Below are 18,593 nucleotides of genomic sequence, written 5' to 3'. Positions count from 1 at the left end.
ACTTTCAAGTGTTCAGATATTCTTTGAAACTCCGTGTTGACTTTAAATGCTTCGGCGGAAGTTGGACGAAATATTCCCAATTAAATTTAGTATTTTGAAATGCTCAGTGCAAAGGAAATAGAAGAGAGCTTATTACGAAAACCTTCGAGAATTATTCGAGGAACATTTTCTGGCCTTTGAAGCGTGGCAACTTAGTTCATAACATCTGTGAATCAATGAATCAATGAGCCATTTCGCCAGGCTATCTCTCCTCTCCCTATGTGCAATGACAAGACAACGGTTTTAGGAAGTTATATCCCAGAGGAGCTCGCCCTAGCTATCGGATACCACCCAGCCTTGAAAACATTTCTTCGGACCATTTTCCAAAGAATTATTTATGTGGCTTTGTCTCAATCTGGGATATTCCCGAGGACCTGAGAGAGACTCGGAGAAGAAGAAGGGAAGGGGATGATGGATAGAGACAAAAAAATCCAAAAATAAAACTCCATATCCATTTATGGATACGAGGAGTCGTGTTGCTATAACTGAATTTTCCTGCCTTTTGGAAAAAGAAGTGGGAGATTGTTAGGGTTGATGGGCGCTTGAAAATAGCAGATTCAATGATTGATTGCTTGATTAACTGAATGTTTAAGGGTGGATTCACACCAAATGCGTCACGTCAAGTCGAGTCACATCAATTCATTTGATGCAACTCATTTTGACTACACCCAGTTTCACACCGAATGCGTCAACTTAAGTCAAGTCTGTACTCATTTGCATCTTATTTCCGCGACAGTGGGACAGTAGCTTCTTATGAGAATGGGTGCATATTCTCTTGGTGAAATTAATGCTTTAGAGTGCTTTGATCGTTCTCCTTCTTCGAGGGAGTGGGCCCTTTCTTGCCAGGCCTGCTGTTGCAACACCTCCTGAGTGCTCTGAATCACAAGAGTGCGTTCTTCCCTTCCGCCCGCCTTCTGAATCTCTTCATTGTAGTCGAGCCTCTGTTGCAGCTGAAGAATTATCCCGTCCAAGTTCACCTGCTGCTCTCTCTGGCACTGGATGGTGTCTCGCAAGGCCGCAGTCCTCTCGTTCAGTTACTTTTCCTTGGGCTGTTCAGCTCCATCATCAGTAGTCAGGAGGAACCTAACCAGTAAACAAGATGACTATTCCTGCGTTAGACTTCTCTCCGTATTTCGAAAAACATTTGGACAACAACGTCCCAACAACAGCTGCTGCCAAGGCCAGGTAAGGCCACAATTTCTTCAAACTGAAATCCATAACTGAAGAGTGTTACCTGCAGGCTGCAGAAGCCATACCCTCTCTCTCTCTCTCTCTCTCTCTCTCTCTCTCTCTCTCTCTCTCTCTCTCTCTCTCTCGCTCGCTCTCTCTTCCCTCTCCTCTCGATTTTTCCTTGATTGTTTATATTTTACAAGAGATATTTCGATTTATCAAAATACAGCATGAAATATTCTGAAAGATTTTTAATTATGCCTTGTCTCTTGGTGTTATAAATTGCTGAAATCTCTCTCTCTCTCTCTCTCTCTCTCTCTCTCTCTCTCTCTCTCTCTCTCTCTCTCCTGTACGCCTGTACGGGATCTTTTTCACTCCCAAGTTTGTAAGTACATTAGGGATTTTTTGTAGTACGTATCTTTTTTGGCTGATCTCTCTCTCTCTCTCTCTCTCTCTCTCTCTCTCTCTCTCTGTTATGAGTAATAAATCAGTTTCAATAAAGACTTACTAAGTTACTAGCTTAAACCAATTTCGGAAGTGATTTTCGTTGAAAATTACATTTGAATCTACTTATACCTTTAAGGAGAGAGAGAGAGAGAGAGAGAGAGAGAGAGAAGCCTCATGTTTCAAGACGTAAAAACAAATCTCTTTGAGATGTACACGGTGCAAGGAACCAGGTACCTAATTTTCTTATTCATTAGCCCAATAACGAGTTAGTAGGACCCACCGAAAACCGAGTAACAAGGAAATGTGGGCGAATGGGAGAGGGTAATTAGAACTTGCTCGAGCGAATTAGCGGATGGATGACCTCATTCGGCCAAAGTATGACTATCGTCTTACAGAAATGAAATTCGTTTAGTCTTCGTTACATAACACGGCGTGAGGAGGTGGATTTCTTCGTCGGAACTTCTTACGGTTGTAGTGATTGTAGTTTATGACTATTGTGGTGTATGTAGTCACTGGTATGTTGAAGGTATTTTTTTAAATAATTTTTTTACTATTGTAGATTATCATTTTTTACAAACTTAAATATTCCGCGTTGCAGAAATATTTTAGCTAAATTTTTAAAATCAAAACGCTCGCAGATAACATCAACTATAAATGTCACCGATTATTTTCGACGACAAAGCATTCCTTTGCCGTTTCATTAAATCCATTTTTATTCATTTTAAAGGTACTTTTTTAACCTTTATCAACGCATTTACATTGTGTTTTTTTTTTATCAAATCAAAGAGCATGTTAAACTTTCACCTACTCTGGGATGTCGCGTTGAACGCGCCTATTTGATTTTATTTAAATATCATGGGGTCATGAAACTTAATGCTCTTACCTGTACACAGGTGAATAAATGTTTAGTTATGATGTATTCTGCCCTCATTGTTACGAATTAAATGTCGATGATTTTTTTATGAAAAGCAATGCATCCTTGTTTATGTTTTAAGGGCGTTCACGTTGAAAATGGACCAGCACTCAATACTATGGTATTTAGAAACTTCATAGTTAGGATTTGTTTTGTTTGCACCAGTATAAAGTTAAATCACCAAAGAAGTTTGAGATTAGAGACAAAAAAACTAAAGAAATATCTTTCTGATAGGTGCCATGACAGAATCAAATAGCCTTTTTGAGCGGCTTAGATAACACCCAATGCAGCTTTTTAAAGGCAGTTAGTCTCACCTCAAAGAGCCTTCATTATCTTTAAGGGTTTTACCGGCAAACTTTTCCTATACGAAGTATCCAAGCGTGACTTCAACTAGGCAAAAGTAAAGAACGCTATTGGGTGCTAGATTCTGAAAGATCCCAGAAGATGAGAGGGCTGTGACAGCCCCATCCAGAGCGGTTTCATCCCCTGTAGCCGTATTGCTGCTACCACGGCCCATTTTTGCTGGAGATGGCCCTCATAGACTGTAACGGATTCTACCTCTCCTTACTTTGAGCAAAGTTAAGCAATTTTCCTTCATACTCCACTGGGCTTCGATGGGTCTCTCCTTCGTGCAGTTTTAGTTCACCAAGAGGTCTCTCGCTATTTGGCCTCATAAGGGGCAATAATGAATCCATGTCCCTTCCAGTAACTTCGACAAACTACGACCGACTGAGGAGGTCATCTGTGTTTCACCCAAAAAATATTGGAATTCGTATGGAAATACTGTTGCGTGACCTCAAAACATTATATTTTGAACAAAGCTATAGCCAGAATTGTTCCTTAAAGCTACGTGATATGTTCAAAAGTTTGGTTTCAACACTAGGGCAAAGCTTTTGGCGTCGGTGTGTGCGTGTGTGTGAGTGTATGTATATATATATATATATATATATATATATATATATATATATATATATATATATATATACATATATATATATATGAGAGAGAGAGAGAGAGAGAGAGAGAGAGAGAGAGAGAGAGAGAGAGAGAGAGAATCCACCATGAAAAGGCGTTCATCTCGTTTCTCATTTGCCATATTTCAAAACTGAAATTAAAAATATTAAATAACGAACACATGAATTAATAGATGATTATTTTCGAACACAGAAATTAAACATGAAAAAACATTTAAAAAAAAACACCGCAAGGATTCCAGGTTGAGTCTATGATTAATAATGCTGGAATTCGTAAAACCTGTGACTTTTTGTTGAGGCAGTTTGTCTATGTAAAGCTACAGACAAATTAACCCGTAATCGAAAGAAATAGAAAAGAGAATTTGCAAGTACACACGAAGATGCCCCTAAACTCTCATATCAGCAAACAGGGTTTCTTACTTGCTCATTTATTCATTTAATCAACTGTTTATTTATTTATCTATTTATTTATTCATTCTTTTATCACTGCCCTTTCTCCTACACGTAAGATACCAGGCTTTACGTTAATATCCCTGGGGAGTTCACTTCACCTATGGTACCTGAGACGATCCTTTCTTTGCCGAGCTTCTTTGGCTTATGAGAGAGAGAGAGAGAGAGAGCGAGAGAGAGAGAGAGAGAGAGAGAAGGGGGGGGGGAGAGAGAGGAGAAAAGGGGGGGTGGGGGGGGGGGGGGTTGGGAAGTATCATCCAGCAGCAAGAAAAAACGGCCTTTTGGCAGTCTCAGAATAGGAGGAGTCAAGACGGCAATATTTCATTTATTTCCTTTTTCTCTCTTCCACTGGAGAATTGATAATGGATTTTGCTCAGAGGGAAAGAATTTGAAATCAATACGAAGAGGGGGAGGAATCAAATAACACTTCTCCTGAAGAACTCGATGAATATGGATTTTTATCCGAGTTGATCAACGTCTGAGAAAGGTGAGAGGCACAAGTGAATTCTTCACTTATCCGGATGTTTCGTGAAAAGTTCCGCTGTTCAAAAAATATCCGTCCAAATTAGATACCTTTCAGAGACGATAGTTATACTCGGTAACATCTAAGTGGAAAATACAATTTGCTAGGCCCGCCTAAACCCTCTACCTGATATTATATTAAATGAGAATTTCCAAACAAATCCTAACTCACAGAACACACGGAAACCATATATTATACAACGATGACCTTTTCCTTAAGAATAATATGACACTTTAGTCACAACGAGGATTTTCGATAATTACACTATTAATTAAGCAAAAACCATTTCTCCATCTTTCATTGATTACCGCTAGCGGAAGATCAAGAGCCACTTTCATTGATTACCGCTAGTGGAAGATTACGAGCCACTGTCGTTAATTACCGCTAGCGGAAGATTACGAGTTACTGTCACGGATTACCGCTAGCGGAAGATTACGAGCCACTTTCATTAATTACCGTTGGCGGTAGATTACATGCCACTTTCATTGATTACCGCTAGCGGAAGATTACGAGCCACTGTCGTTAATTACCGCTAGCGGAAGATTACGAGCCACTTTCCTTAATTACCGCTAGCGGGAGATTACAAGCCACAAAGTACGCAAATAATGGCCGACTAAATAGGTTATAGCTTATTCTCTATCTCTTAATGTTTAGTCATCTTGAGCAAAGATATTTTTTTTAAAACAACTGCAGTGCATGTAACGCAAACAAACAAAGAAATCAAACTCCCCTTGATTACGAGAACTTTCTGTTTTAGAACTTAGAAAGTAGTCAGCTCACTTTCAAAAGCTACCGCGCGCGGCTATTCATAATAATTGCTTTCAGTAACGTTAACACAAACCTGTTCGATCCGAGTGATCAGTCTCGAAAGAACCCTGCCCCAATTGAACGCGCACGCTATTTTAATCTGCAATTCGCTGATGCTTATCACCGCCGCTGCGATCGTATCAGTCGCTCAAGATTCCCAGATCGATAATCTCCGACCCGTGTAATCATGCTTTTTCGGAGTCGGCGAACATCTGAAGGAAGAAGGCGGGTTTTTAACCGGGTCTTGTAGCGTAAGAATTAAATCCCGACGAAGTGTGTGGGACAGAATGGGAGTTAATCGAAGGCAAAAGCAGGTGCAATTTTGGAATGTAATGGAAAATAATTGAAAATAATTGAGGGGAGAAATTATGTCCGTATTTTATTAAACAAAACTAGAAATAAGTATATTAAATAAAAAGGCGCTGCACTGCTACATCAGTTTATGAAACTGTAGCTGATGAGGCAACAATTTCTTTTAAATAAGAAAACCTGAGTTCCTGAGTTTGTTCCCACAGCAAAACTCTCTTAAAATTTTCACTGCGCGCAAAGTTAGTTAAATGAAAGGCGTATTTTAGGGGGTGGGGGGTGATTTCCATAAGAGCCGGATGAATTATGGACCGATTATGCATAATAGCACAAAAGCAATACCCTCCCACAGTGCTCCGGTCAAGGTCTGGGATGGGAAGGGGATCTTGAAAGTTCAAGGTCAACTCAGATAAGGATATCTAGATATAAGAGGAATTGATTGATTGATTGATTGATTGATTACGTCTATTAAAACTGACGTCACAACATCTGGGTCACTGACGCCATAATAAATTTGAATAGAAAATTAAAAACAAGTTTAAAAGGAATTTCATATAAATATCTATGTATATAATTATATTTGTTCGAATATATATAATCAATAATTACATATAGTTTATTTGTATATTCTAAATTCTTGCTGAGGAGGCCAGCCTCCCACATAAAGATAATAACTGCTCTATATTACAACCTTCACCGAGAATTGTAGCTATAATTAAATTATCTCTGTCACGCCACCAGGAAAAAAGACGCACAATCAAATAAAGATATAATTTAACGGTTCCCCTTTCGAGCTGAAGAATTAACCCTTCGTACAGCATATGAATAAAGGAATAGTTATTTAGAAATCAGAGAATACAGTTTCGTGATTTGTAAACTGACAGAAGCAATGATATAAATGAACCAAAACTGGGGTTATTACTTAGTCTCATAATTATGACCAAGCGTGTTAGTGAAGCCACCAATTTAGCTAAAAACGAGGATTACATAATTATAAGAGCGAGAGTTACTTAAGTCACGACGTTACATAGGCAGGTAGTTTTCGCCGTATTTTCGTTTTTTTTATTTGTTGATGAAGTGACCAAGATGGGCATAACTGCCTCAATCGAAGTTTGGTAGCAACGAAGAACGTACAAAAACAAAAAACAAAAACCAAAAAAAAGTGACACGTTCAGTGTTTGATAGACCACATGAACTTGAAAAACATTTTGACTCGACAGTTTTCGGTTGTATAAAGCTACTAAGAGATTGCACATCCTGGCATACAGAACATTTCTTAAGAACTGTTGGTCTTTCACTGGTCAGTAAAATATTTTGTAATATCATCTCTTATTCCTTTTTCTCCAGACTATCGTTTTTTGATCAAATAATATTCCGCCTTCCTGAAACATTAATTTAACCGATGGTTTTCCCGTCGCAAGACAATGACGCTTTGTTGAAACCTACCCGATAGGAATGGGAATTTCAACCAAAAATCTGATTCCAATACTCAACTAAATAAAGGCTATAATCGATCGTATTTTCAAGATGCGGATATCATTTTGCATTTCCTCTATTTACGAATGAATTTAATCTACATAGTCAGATCTCCCATGAATTCATAAGATCTTTCTTCCATGAATTCATAAGAACTTTCTTATATCGCTTTAAAAACTTGATTTGCAGGTCGAAAAGAAAGAAAGAACAGAAACAATAAACAATAACAATAAGCAGGTTGAGGATATATCGACGAATAAACCTACGCCATTTCAAACAAATGTCATAGGGAGCTAACATTCACAATTTCCCGTTCAAAAGCGAGCAAAAAGTTTTGCTTGGACAATGAAATCTGTATTCGATTCATTAATATGTGCTGAAAAATACAAAATTCATTATTACCATTTTAATTATCGCTGAAGCGATTATTCAACATCAAAGTTGATGATTCGTGAATAATTCGGAGCTTTTTTTTTTTTTTTAAAGCGATCACTTCCTGATATGTTCTTTTCCAAAACATATCTGGAAATCGTTGTTGGGAGCCGATTTACACAGACTGCCATCAAAAATCATCAAAGAATTCTGAAACTGGTTTGCATAAATCATAAAGTGGCGCTCATGTGATAAATACATTACCGGAAATTAAATACCCTTATCTCTCTCTCTCTCTCTCTCTCTCTCTCTCTCTCCTCTCTCTCTCTCTCTCTCTCCTCGTCTCTCTCTCTTCTCCTCTCTCCTCCCTCTTCTCTCTCTCTCTCTCTCTCTCTCTCTTCGGTATTAAAACTGAACAACGCTACTTAAAAAATTCAAAATTCTCTTGCTGAGAGAATAGGGTAAATATTCGGCCATATTTGTTAAATAATTATAGTATTATATATAAATGTAGACTCACAGAAAGAGAGAGAGAGAGAGAGAGAGAGAGAGAGAGAGAGAGAGAGAGAGAGAGAGAGAGATATATATATATATATATATATATATATATATATATATATATATATATATATATATATATATATATATATATATATATATATCACGAATAATTAAGCTGACAATTTGCCCGCTGATAACATTGATCGATTCTGAAATGGAAATCAAAGCCAAATCAATCTAGATAAATCAATCGGCAGAAAAGTTATTAAAAGAGCCATTTACAGAAACCCAGAACTGAAAATGTATATAATTATACAATACACAATTTCTAGTAGAGAGATTTTCTCGTAATTAAAACACCCACGATAAATAAGTGTGCAACAAATTATTATACAATAAACTTCAGCGTGTATTCGATGTCCTCTCTTTTGTTGCATATATTTAAAACGGCTACTTTTATGACCTATAGAAAAAGAGATGCAAGACGTATGAACCATTAGAAAGTCTTCTGGGAACTACGGGGAGCTTATCTACAATCCGTCTTTATCTCAGGGAAACGTGCATTTACGAATTGGTTATATCACTACGGACAATCAAGTAAAAACGCTCTATGAACATTGCCCCCGCGAATAGACAAAAAAAAAAAAAAAAAAAAAAAAAAAAAAAATATCAAACGTATATCTTATGATGGTGTGTTTTCCGGATTTTTTTTTTTTTTTTTTTAAAAGATTTTTATCGGTTTATCGGTCAATTCTTGTTTCTGTTGTTGTTTGCAATAATTACTATCAGATATGAAAACAAATATATATATATCATATATATACGTAATATATATATATATATATATATATATATATATATATATAAATATATATATACTGGTAACTTTGTTAAAAATGTTCTGTTTACCAAAAGATTTCCAGGTGGTAATAAAAGGAGCCCATAAAAAACTCCAAAATATAGAAAGAAAGTTTACTATATTTCAGATACTGAAATATAGTATTTTCTTTCTATATTTTGGCGTTTTTATGGGCTCTTTTATTATTCATTATTATTATTATTATTATTATTATTTTTATTATTATTATTATTATTATTATTATTATTATTATTGAAAAAGAAAAAGAAACCCACAAATTCAATTTGTAACTTGTTTACTTCTAAGTATTTACATTAAGTTTTACTCCACACTCGAGTACTTTCAGGCCCTTCTGTTGGCCCATTCTCAAGAGATGTTTTTGGGATGTTAGCCTGGGTCAAGGCCCCAAGCAGTCTTCTGGAAACTTCTCGTTGTGCTGTCGTTTATGCGATGGCTGTTCTGGTTTTCTTGAGAGTTGCCAATCCCCTCTTGTCGTCTGATATCCTGAGCTGATGGTCAATGGGATTCACCCTTGTTGTGGTAAGGGGGTGTGGCACCGAAAGTCTGTTGGGCAAGGAAACCTAATCTCCAGTCAGCAGGGTCAATCTTAGCTTCTTTTAATATCAAAGCTCGGCTTATGGGATCTTCTGATTGTAAAACCTTTGTTTTCCTTCAATTACTTTGATTCTCTCTGATAAGCGCACCTTCTACTACCCTCCTGTGACTAATTTTGTTGTTGCTTTTTGTATATAAGCCTACTGTTTTTGAAATATATCCTATGGTCATTTTCCAACAGTGTCTAGCTATAGCACTCCCCTGAGAGTTAAGCTGTACTGCCCTTTCTATGTTCTTGGACTCTAGTCCTTATTCCCCTACCTGATTCCCCCACATATCTGTCTCCACAATTATGCAATTGATTATGTATAACCCCCGCTACATCCTCTGTATTACTGTCTTCCCTTCCAATTTATTTTTTTTACATACTTTGTTTTTTAAGGTATTATCAAATGTATATACAAATTTTATATTGACTTTCTTTCATTTTTGAAGTGATTTGTTCATTTAGGCATAAAAGGGAGGGCAACTATTTTCTTGTTTTCTTTATTCCCATGTACTCTCTACATTCGCTCTGTAAAATATTTTTCTAGCTTTGTTGAGTGCCCTTTTTTCTGAAACCATTCCGGGTATGCTAATGCATCGAAGCTTTTATCGATGTAATTTATTCTTGCTCTTATCTTGCAAGGGTCACACGTTCTCATTGCCCTAAGAAATAAACCTGGTAGAACCCCTATTTTTATATCATGACTATTGAAAAGAGAAGAAATGAATATATGAGTTTGTATGTGTGGGCTTTCTATATGTGCGGAATTCATATCCTGTTTTCTCTTTTCTCTATGAGTATATCTAAAAAGGGCAAGTTTATTATTGTTACTTTTGTTTCTCTAAAGTGAACTGGGATATTGTTATCAAACTTATTGATCTCCATCTAGAAAAGTTTTCTATTTTATTTCCATCCCCTTGCAGAATAGCAAAAATATCATCCACGTATCTCCACCATCCTTGCAGTTTTAAAGTTTTAGGACATTCACATTAGGAACTTTAGATTAGTTTTTCGAAATATTCCATATAGATGTTTAGCGAGTATAGGTGATAGTGGGACCCCATAGCTACTCCATATTTTTTGTTTTTGAAACATGTCCCTCAAAACGTGAAATAAGTATCACTGACACACAATTTGATCAACTCAAGGAAGACGCCTATTTCGATGTTTGGATTTGAAAATACCCTCATTATGTTAGTCTGTAGGAATTCTAATACTTTATCTAAGGGGGAACATTGGTGAATAATGCTACTACATCAAAACTAACCATGTGTCCCTTTTTTGATATTGTTTTTAATTAACTTTGTCTATGAAATCTACTGAATGTTTAATATGGGATTCTGAATATACCTAAGTATATTCCTAGTTCTCCAGCTAACCACACAGCTAAGTTTTTTGTTGCAATCTGCAAGGGGATGGAAATAAAATAGAAACTTTTTCTAGATGAGCTCAATAAGTTTGATAACAATATCCAGTTCACTTTAGAGAAAAGTAACAATAATAAACTGCCCTTTTTAGATATCTCATAGAAAGAAAAGAAACAGGATATGAATTCAGCACATATAGAAAGCCCACATACAAACTCATATATTTCATTTCTTTCTCTTTTCATAGTCATGATATAAAAATAGGGGTTCTAACAGGTTTATTTTCTTAGGGCAATGAGAAACGTGTGGACCCTTGCAAGATAGAGCAAGAAAATAAATTACTCGATAAAAGCTTCGATGCATTAGCATACCCGGAATGGTTCATAAAAAGGGCACTCAACAAAGCTAAGAAAAATAGTTTACAGAGCGAATGTAGAGTACATGGATAAAGAAAACAAAAAAAGAAAAAAAATAGTTTGCCCTCCCTTTTAATGCCTAAAATGAAACAAATCACTTCAAAAAAATGAAAGAAAGTCAATATAAATTTGTATATACATTTGATAATACCTTAAAAAACAAAGTATGTAAAAATAAATTGGAAGGAGAAGAAGTAATACAGAGGATGTAGCGGGGGGTATACATAATCAATTGCAATAATTGTGGAGACAGATATGTGGGGAATCAGGTAGGGGAATAAGGACTAGAGTCCAAGAAACAATAGAAGGCCAGTACAGCTTAACTCTCAGGGGAGCTATAGCTAGACATTGTTGGGAAAATGACCATAGGATGGATTTCAAAAACAGTAGGCTTATATAAAAACAAAAGCAACAAAATTAGTCAGGAGGAGGGTAGTAGAAGGTGCGCTTATTCAGAGAGATCAAAGTAATTGAAGGAAACAAAGGTTTTACCTCAGAAGATCCCATAAGCCGAGCTTTGATATTAAAAGAAGCTAAGATTGACCCTGCTGACCTGGAGATTAGGTTTCCTGCCCAACAGACTTTCGGTGACCACCCATTACCACTAGGGTGAATCCCATTGACCATCAGCTCAGGATATCAGAGCGACAAGAGGGGATTGGCAACTCTCAAGAAAACAGAACAGCCATCGCATAACGACAGCACAACGAGAAGAAGTTTCCAGAAGACTGCTGGGCCTTGACCCAGGCTAAAACATCCCAAACATCTCTTGAGAATGGGCCACAGAAGGGCCTGAAAGTACTCGAGTGTGGGAGTAAAACTTAATTGTAAATACTTAGAAGTAAACAAGTTTACAAATTGAATTTGTGGTTTCTTTTTCAATCTTCAGAAGAAAACTGAAAGAAGTTTTTGTTTGGTTTTGGGGGGGGGGGGGGGGGGTTCATTATTATTATTATTTATTACTTATTATTATTATTATTATTATTATATATATATATATATATATATATGATAATAAATATATATATATATATATATATATATATATATATATATATATATAAAATGTGTGTGCATGGATATTTACATCACAAAGCAATGTTGGTAAAGTTTTAGAACCTTCGTTAAATGTAGAGAATACCTATTTTTTAAATGTTCGTGCTCTGAATACATATACCGTCCATTAAAATCATAGTCAATAGTCCTTTCGTTGCATATGGCATAAGTTAAAGGGGAAATTCACCACTGCCCCAAAATAAATAACGCAACATTCACAGTTGTGTAATATTGATGACAAGCTGCGCATATAGCTCGCTTGGATACATCAGACTTGAAACTGAATGTGAAACAAATTATGCAACGCATATTAAAAAAATACAAGTACAGGCGTACAAAAATGCAATGCATAGTTCTCGCGTGCCTTTATGCATTATTCAAGTTGGCTTTCTTTCCAGTGTCATCGATAGTTGGCAAATACAGTACAAATATCATTTGGCCAAATCCTGTAACAATGCAAAAGATGCAAAAGACTAAGTCAGTGAAGATTTAGCACATTCAATCTTTATGTTGGATAGGATGAAAATTAGATATATACTCTGTGTATATATATATATATATAATATATATATATATATATATATATATATATATATATATATATATATATATATATACACACACAATTTTCATCCCATATATATTATAAATAAAAAATTTTTACATATACCATATCATGTATGTATTATATTAGATATATATATATATATATATATAATATCTGTCTGCTTCTTTATTAACTGCATTATAAAAACCTTTTTAAAGATAGATATTATATTATCGAATGATTACAGTATTTCCATCACGAATGTCCACTGTAGCGTGAAACCAATTTTTGTAATATCAAATCAATCAATCAGCCATCAATCAGTTTAACTGTCCGGTTCTAACAAGAGAATGATATGTGTTAACACTCAATATATCAGATATATATGAGAACAATATCACGTAGTGATAAATATACCCCACGTTCACACACATACACACAAACCCCCTATCTCATTTACTAAAACTTTTGCTTACGTGCATAATTATTCTTTCATCAACTTGTAATTCTTATACTGAGAAAAAAAAACGTTATACAGGATGTCTATAAAGTCCCAGTACCATTACAAGTATTTATGGCTTGTAATGATACTGGGACTTTATGGACATCTTGTATTTTATGGCAATATACTGTCATTGTAACTTCTGTCTGTCTGTCTATCTGTATGCAATCGCTAATGTTTATCCAGTTACTACTTTCTAATCACATACGCATTTCCTTCATAAACTATTTATTTAGAACCATGTGCACTTGGTAAAAGCTCTTATGGTTCAATGTTAGCTAAAAATTCCCTAAACTCATTCGTGATTTTCCCTCGAGCATTCTTCTAAAGAATCTGAACCATTTATATAAACTCCAGAAAGTTTTTCAGTTACTTTTATTGCAACTATTCATCTACTTAACTATCGAACTATCAACAGTTTTGAACACGTCAAAAGCATCTTCCGTTCTTGACTGACTGACAAAGAAATCTTTCTGAAGCAATTGGTTTTGTTCCCACAAAAGAAAACTCCCTCAGAAGTTGGAGTGAAGCTATAAAAAAAATAAAAAAATAAAAAATTAAAAAACTTCGATATCTCGCTGCTGTTGCGTTCCGAAGCATATCTCTCCTTCACTCGGGGAACATTGCGGCTGGGGTTGTAAAATAATTGAATAATTATAGAATGGAAATGCCCGATCTCGTGATTCGTTATCTGATAAGGCCGTTCCTTTCTTATTTCAGGTCAAGTAGAAAACGGTCACATGAAAGTACTTACTTAGTACTGTATTTCTGGTTATATATAATAAATAAACAAATAAATTAAATAAATATATATATATATATATATATATATATATGTATGTATACGTATATATGTATGTATGTTCAAATGTGTATATATATATATATATATATATATATATATATATATATATATATATCATATAGTAAAGTTATAAACACTGAATTCGTGCACTAACATATGATGCACTAAAATATTATGTTGTAGGAAGCCCACTAAATGGTAAGCATTCAATATTTCCAAATTCCAGTGGGCTTCTTATGGCATATATATACATACATATATATATATATATATATATATATATATATATATATATATATATACACACACACACACACACACACACATATATATATATATATATATATATATATATATATATATATATATATATATATATATATATATACACACACACATATATATACACCAGAAGACTACGAGTCCTACGCCCTGCCTCATGAATTTTCTGTCGTTTAAAGCTGTTCAACATTCCAGGTACTGAGCAAGTCCAATGTTCTTTGATAGACAGATATATACACACAAGTACCATTATACACGACATCAGATTTACACTGATGTATTACAATTGATTGAAACATTACATTACAATGATTCGTAATTTATGTAGTGCGTCCCTTACGAAATTTGAATGTTTCAAATATTACTATTATTATTATTTCAAGATCTATCTCGTCGTCTCCATTTTGCTGGACATTATGAAGACAACAAGTTCATCAAAAAAAAAAAAACGCATTCTCCATTACAAAGTAATTCATCACATCGATCTGATACCGAAACCGGACAGAGATGATTTATTATCTCTCCCAGTTTTTCTGCCCCCTCCGAAACCAGTTTCTGGGCAGGAAACTGGATTTCGGTACTGAACCTCATTCTTGAGCCTGACAGGACCCCTGGTTTAGAATTGTCTCCTTGGTGTACCTTTACATTTTCAGGCAAAAATATATATAGATTCGTCCCAGTGTTGTGACCCCTCATTTTGCGTTGTCCACGTAAATGCAGAGATTTATGGAATAACGGTGATTTGTTACTTATTGCGAATTCAACATTTACGCTAATTATTATAGTTTTATCACTCTTTAGCTCCTTCAGTCGCAGTCTGATTTAAAACGTTTAATAAAACCACCACTCACTACAGATAACATCGGCCTCCTAATCCGCATACCGAGTTAACTCACAAAATAAATCTTTGAAAAGCAACTACTACCAAGGACAGGTCGCTTCTTCTCAGACCCTAAAGACTTAAGCAGTTGTATATCCCTCTCCAAGTTTAAGTTTCGACAATTTCGTTTGATTGCAAAGTTGCGCGAAATCTTTTTCCCAGGACTTCCGGAAGGTTAGTCGAAATACTTGCAGTCGCCCTCGGCCGTTTGGGGCTTATCTGGCGGTGTTTCAGGACTGAATCTTTACTGTCTTCACGATTGAGACATGGGGAAATTTCCTTCGGGGGAGGTATTGGAGGAGTCTTCTTTTTTTTTTTTTTTTTTTTTTTTTTCGAAATATTTATTCTACATCTTGTTAAAGCCAACCGGTTATTGAAAGCTCATCAGGCGTTAAGTGGTAGTCATATGAATAATGATTTTCGTTACAATAACTCTCATTGTCATTAGTATTACCATCGTCAACCTTATATTATTATTATTTTATTATTATTATTATTATTATTGTTATTAACCGGGTGAAAATGTATTAGAACAAAGAAATCAATCCTCTTCTTCTTCTTCTTCTTCCTTCTTCTTCTTCTTCTTCTTCTTCTTCTTCTTCTTATTATTATTATTATTATTATTATTATTATTATTATTATATTATTAATGGGTGAAAATGTACCAGAAGAAAGAAATAAAGGTTGTCATCTTGATTTAATTGATAAAAGTGAAAAAGTAAACTATTAAATTAGTAAAATTTTGTCAATCATCAAACCACTTCCAGGTATAATAATAATAATAATAATAATAATAGAAAAATGGGCATGAAGGAAACTGAGAACATGGAAAATATTGACGTTTGATTATCATTGTTTTTAAATGAAAAAGCAAAACGCAAAAAAAATACTTAAACATCACATTCAAGGACCTGGACGTATCCTGTGTTAACACACAGTTATCACTAAACTATATAACATAAACCAGGGTACCCTCGCCCACCGTCAACTGCCCCTTTACCGACATACCTAAGATTTTACATCATCCACCACAAAAGGTCAAGTTTTATTTTTACCATCGCCCCCCCCCCCCCCCCCCGCCCACCGCGGCCCCACCCCCAAAACAAAAACAAAAATCGTTCCTCTGCTTGTCCGCTATCAGTAAAGTTTGCTCAAGTAACAATGGCTGATATTTTCTCGAACACGAATCTCAGTTAGAAGAAGAGGAAGAAGTAAAAACTTAGATACAAGAAAAAGAAAAATTCTGAGATACAAAAGAGGAAGAAGAAGAAGAAGAAGAAGAAGAAGAAGAAAGATCTGAAGATACAAGAAGAAGAAAAAGAAAAATCTGAAGATACAAAAAGAAGAAAAAGAAGAAGGAAAATCTGAAGATACACGAGGAAGAAGAAGAAGGAAAATCTGAGATAGAACAAGGAGGTAGGGAAGAGAAGAAGAGGAAGAAGAAACTGAGATACCAAGAAGAATAGAAGAAGAATAAGAAGAGGAGGAAGAGGAAGAAAAGGAGGAAATCTGAGATAGGACAAGAAGAAGAAGAAGAAGAAGAAGAGGAGGAGGAAGAGGAGGAGAAGGAGGTTTTCTATATATATATATTTTCCTTCCGAGCGATATTCGTATCAAAGGCCGGACACAGCGAAGGCTGTTGTTGTTCTCCAGGTCTGCTCTTCTCAGATATAAACGAATAATCTCCGATAATTATGATGTTACACGACACTCCGACTGGTTGTATAAAGAAGATAAGATGCAAATGGTTCCGCTCGGGCAAATTTTCTTGACTTTGATATTGCATTATCACGGGCGGCCTTTTATCGCTTGGGAATTTCTGTTAGGCAGCAGAATGTCTTATACTTTTATTTTAAAATATGTGATTTTTCCTATTTTCCTTTTTATCTTTGATTAATGCATAATTGGTAGCAAGTACAAGCACACACACATATAATAATGTATGTATGTATGTATATATGTACATATATACTTATGTATATATATAATATATATATATTAGAAATATATTATACATATGTATATATATAGTATATATATACATACTTATGTATATATATCTATATATATATATATATATAATTTTATTATATAATATATATACATATATATATATAATTAATATATATTATATATATCATATATATGTATATATATATAGTATTAATAATAATATATATTATATATAGTTAGTATATATATGTATATATATTATATATATATGATATATATATATAATATGATATATTAGATATATATGTAAATATTATATTATATATTATATGTTATATAATTATTATATAAATTATATTATATTATATAATATATATATTATATATAATATAATATAATTATTTATATATACCATATATATGTATTATATATTATATATAAATGTCTAATATATATATAAATATATATATATATATATCTATATATATATATATATATATATAGTATATATATTATATATATATATTATAGTATGGTGGCCTTCCGCTTGCGTCTCCATCTCCCGTTCCAAAATTCTGGAGAGTTTCACAACAAACTCGAGCCATATCTTATGGAAGCTCTCTGACCTACTAAGTATCGAGTATGAATATGAAAACTATTTTCTTTTATTGCATACACTCGCGTACCCTAACCCATGGTTCTCGATGCAACTGGGATAAGAACGGAATTCGCTGGTTTTCCAAATGATTAAAACCATTTAAGTTTTTTTCGTGAGTGGTAAGAAACTGAACTCTTGGGAATAAATGGATCTGTTATAAACCCGGTTCAGTCCAGATGGTTTTGATTCAATAATATCTCACAGAGAGAGGGAAAAAAAGGCCATGATTGGAAAAAAAAAAAACAAGAACGGCTGCTTAGTTACTGCAAACTTTATCAGTGGTTGCCAATCTTCGGATAAAGATCCGTAACTGAATAATAATGATGATGATGACACTAAAGGCGAAAGACAACAACAAAGTAAGAGTAACCAAATATTCAATTCAACGTTCTGTGTATAATCGACATTTTTCATTCTTTGAAAATGTTGCCAATAAGCAGCCTGTTGTCACCATAGATATTAATGAGTCATTTTAGGATTAGCCCAGCCTTTTAACAAATACTACTTCAAATAGCATATTTAATTACACAAGACATTTCAAGGTTACCTTCCATTAAGGACATGGCAAGATGACCTCTAGTTCTCATGGCAAGTTATAAATAAAAAAACAATTGAAAAACTAAACTATTGCAATTCCTCGAACGGTGACAGCTGATTGCAGTCTCAAGTGATAAGGAAGGTACGTGGGT

At 34.5% G+C, this 18,593-nt stretch overlaps 1 protein-coding gene across 2 annotated transcripts in view; it reads right to left on the bottom strand.

Moving 5' to 3' along the window:
* LOC135225653 (caskin-1-like) overlaps positions 1-18,593 on the bottom strand; it is a 1,822,025-nt gene that overhangs the window by 1,590,320 nt on the left and 213,112 nt on the right. The gene's annotated exons all lie outside the window — the stretch shown is intronic.

Source organism: Macrobrachium nipponense, chromosome 13 (assembly GCF_015104395.2).
Source record: "Macrobrachium nipponense isolate FS-2020 chromosome 13, ASM1510439v2, whole genome shotgun sequence".
Classification (NCBI taxonomy): domain Eukaryota; kingdom Metazoa; phylum Arthropoda; class Malacostraca; order Decapoda; family Palaemonidae; genus Macrobrachium; species Macrobrachium nipponense.
The sequence above is the reverse complement of the archived record's forward strand: the minus strand, read 5'-3'. Positions and strand labels throughout refer to the sequence as shown.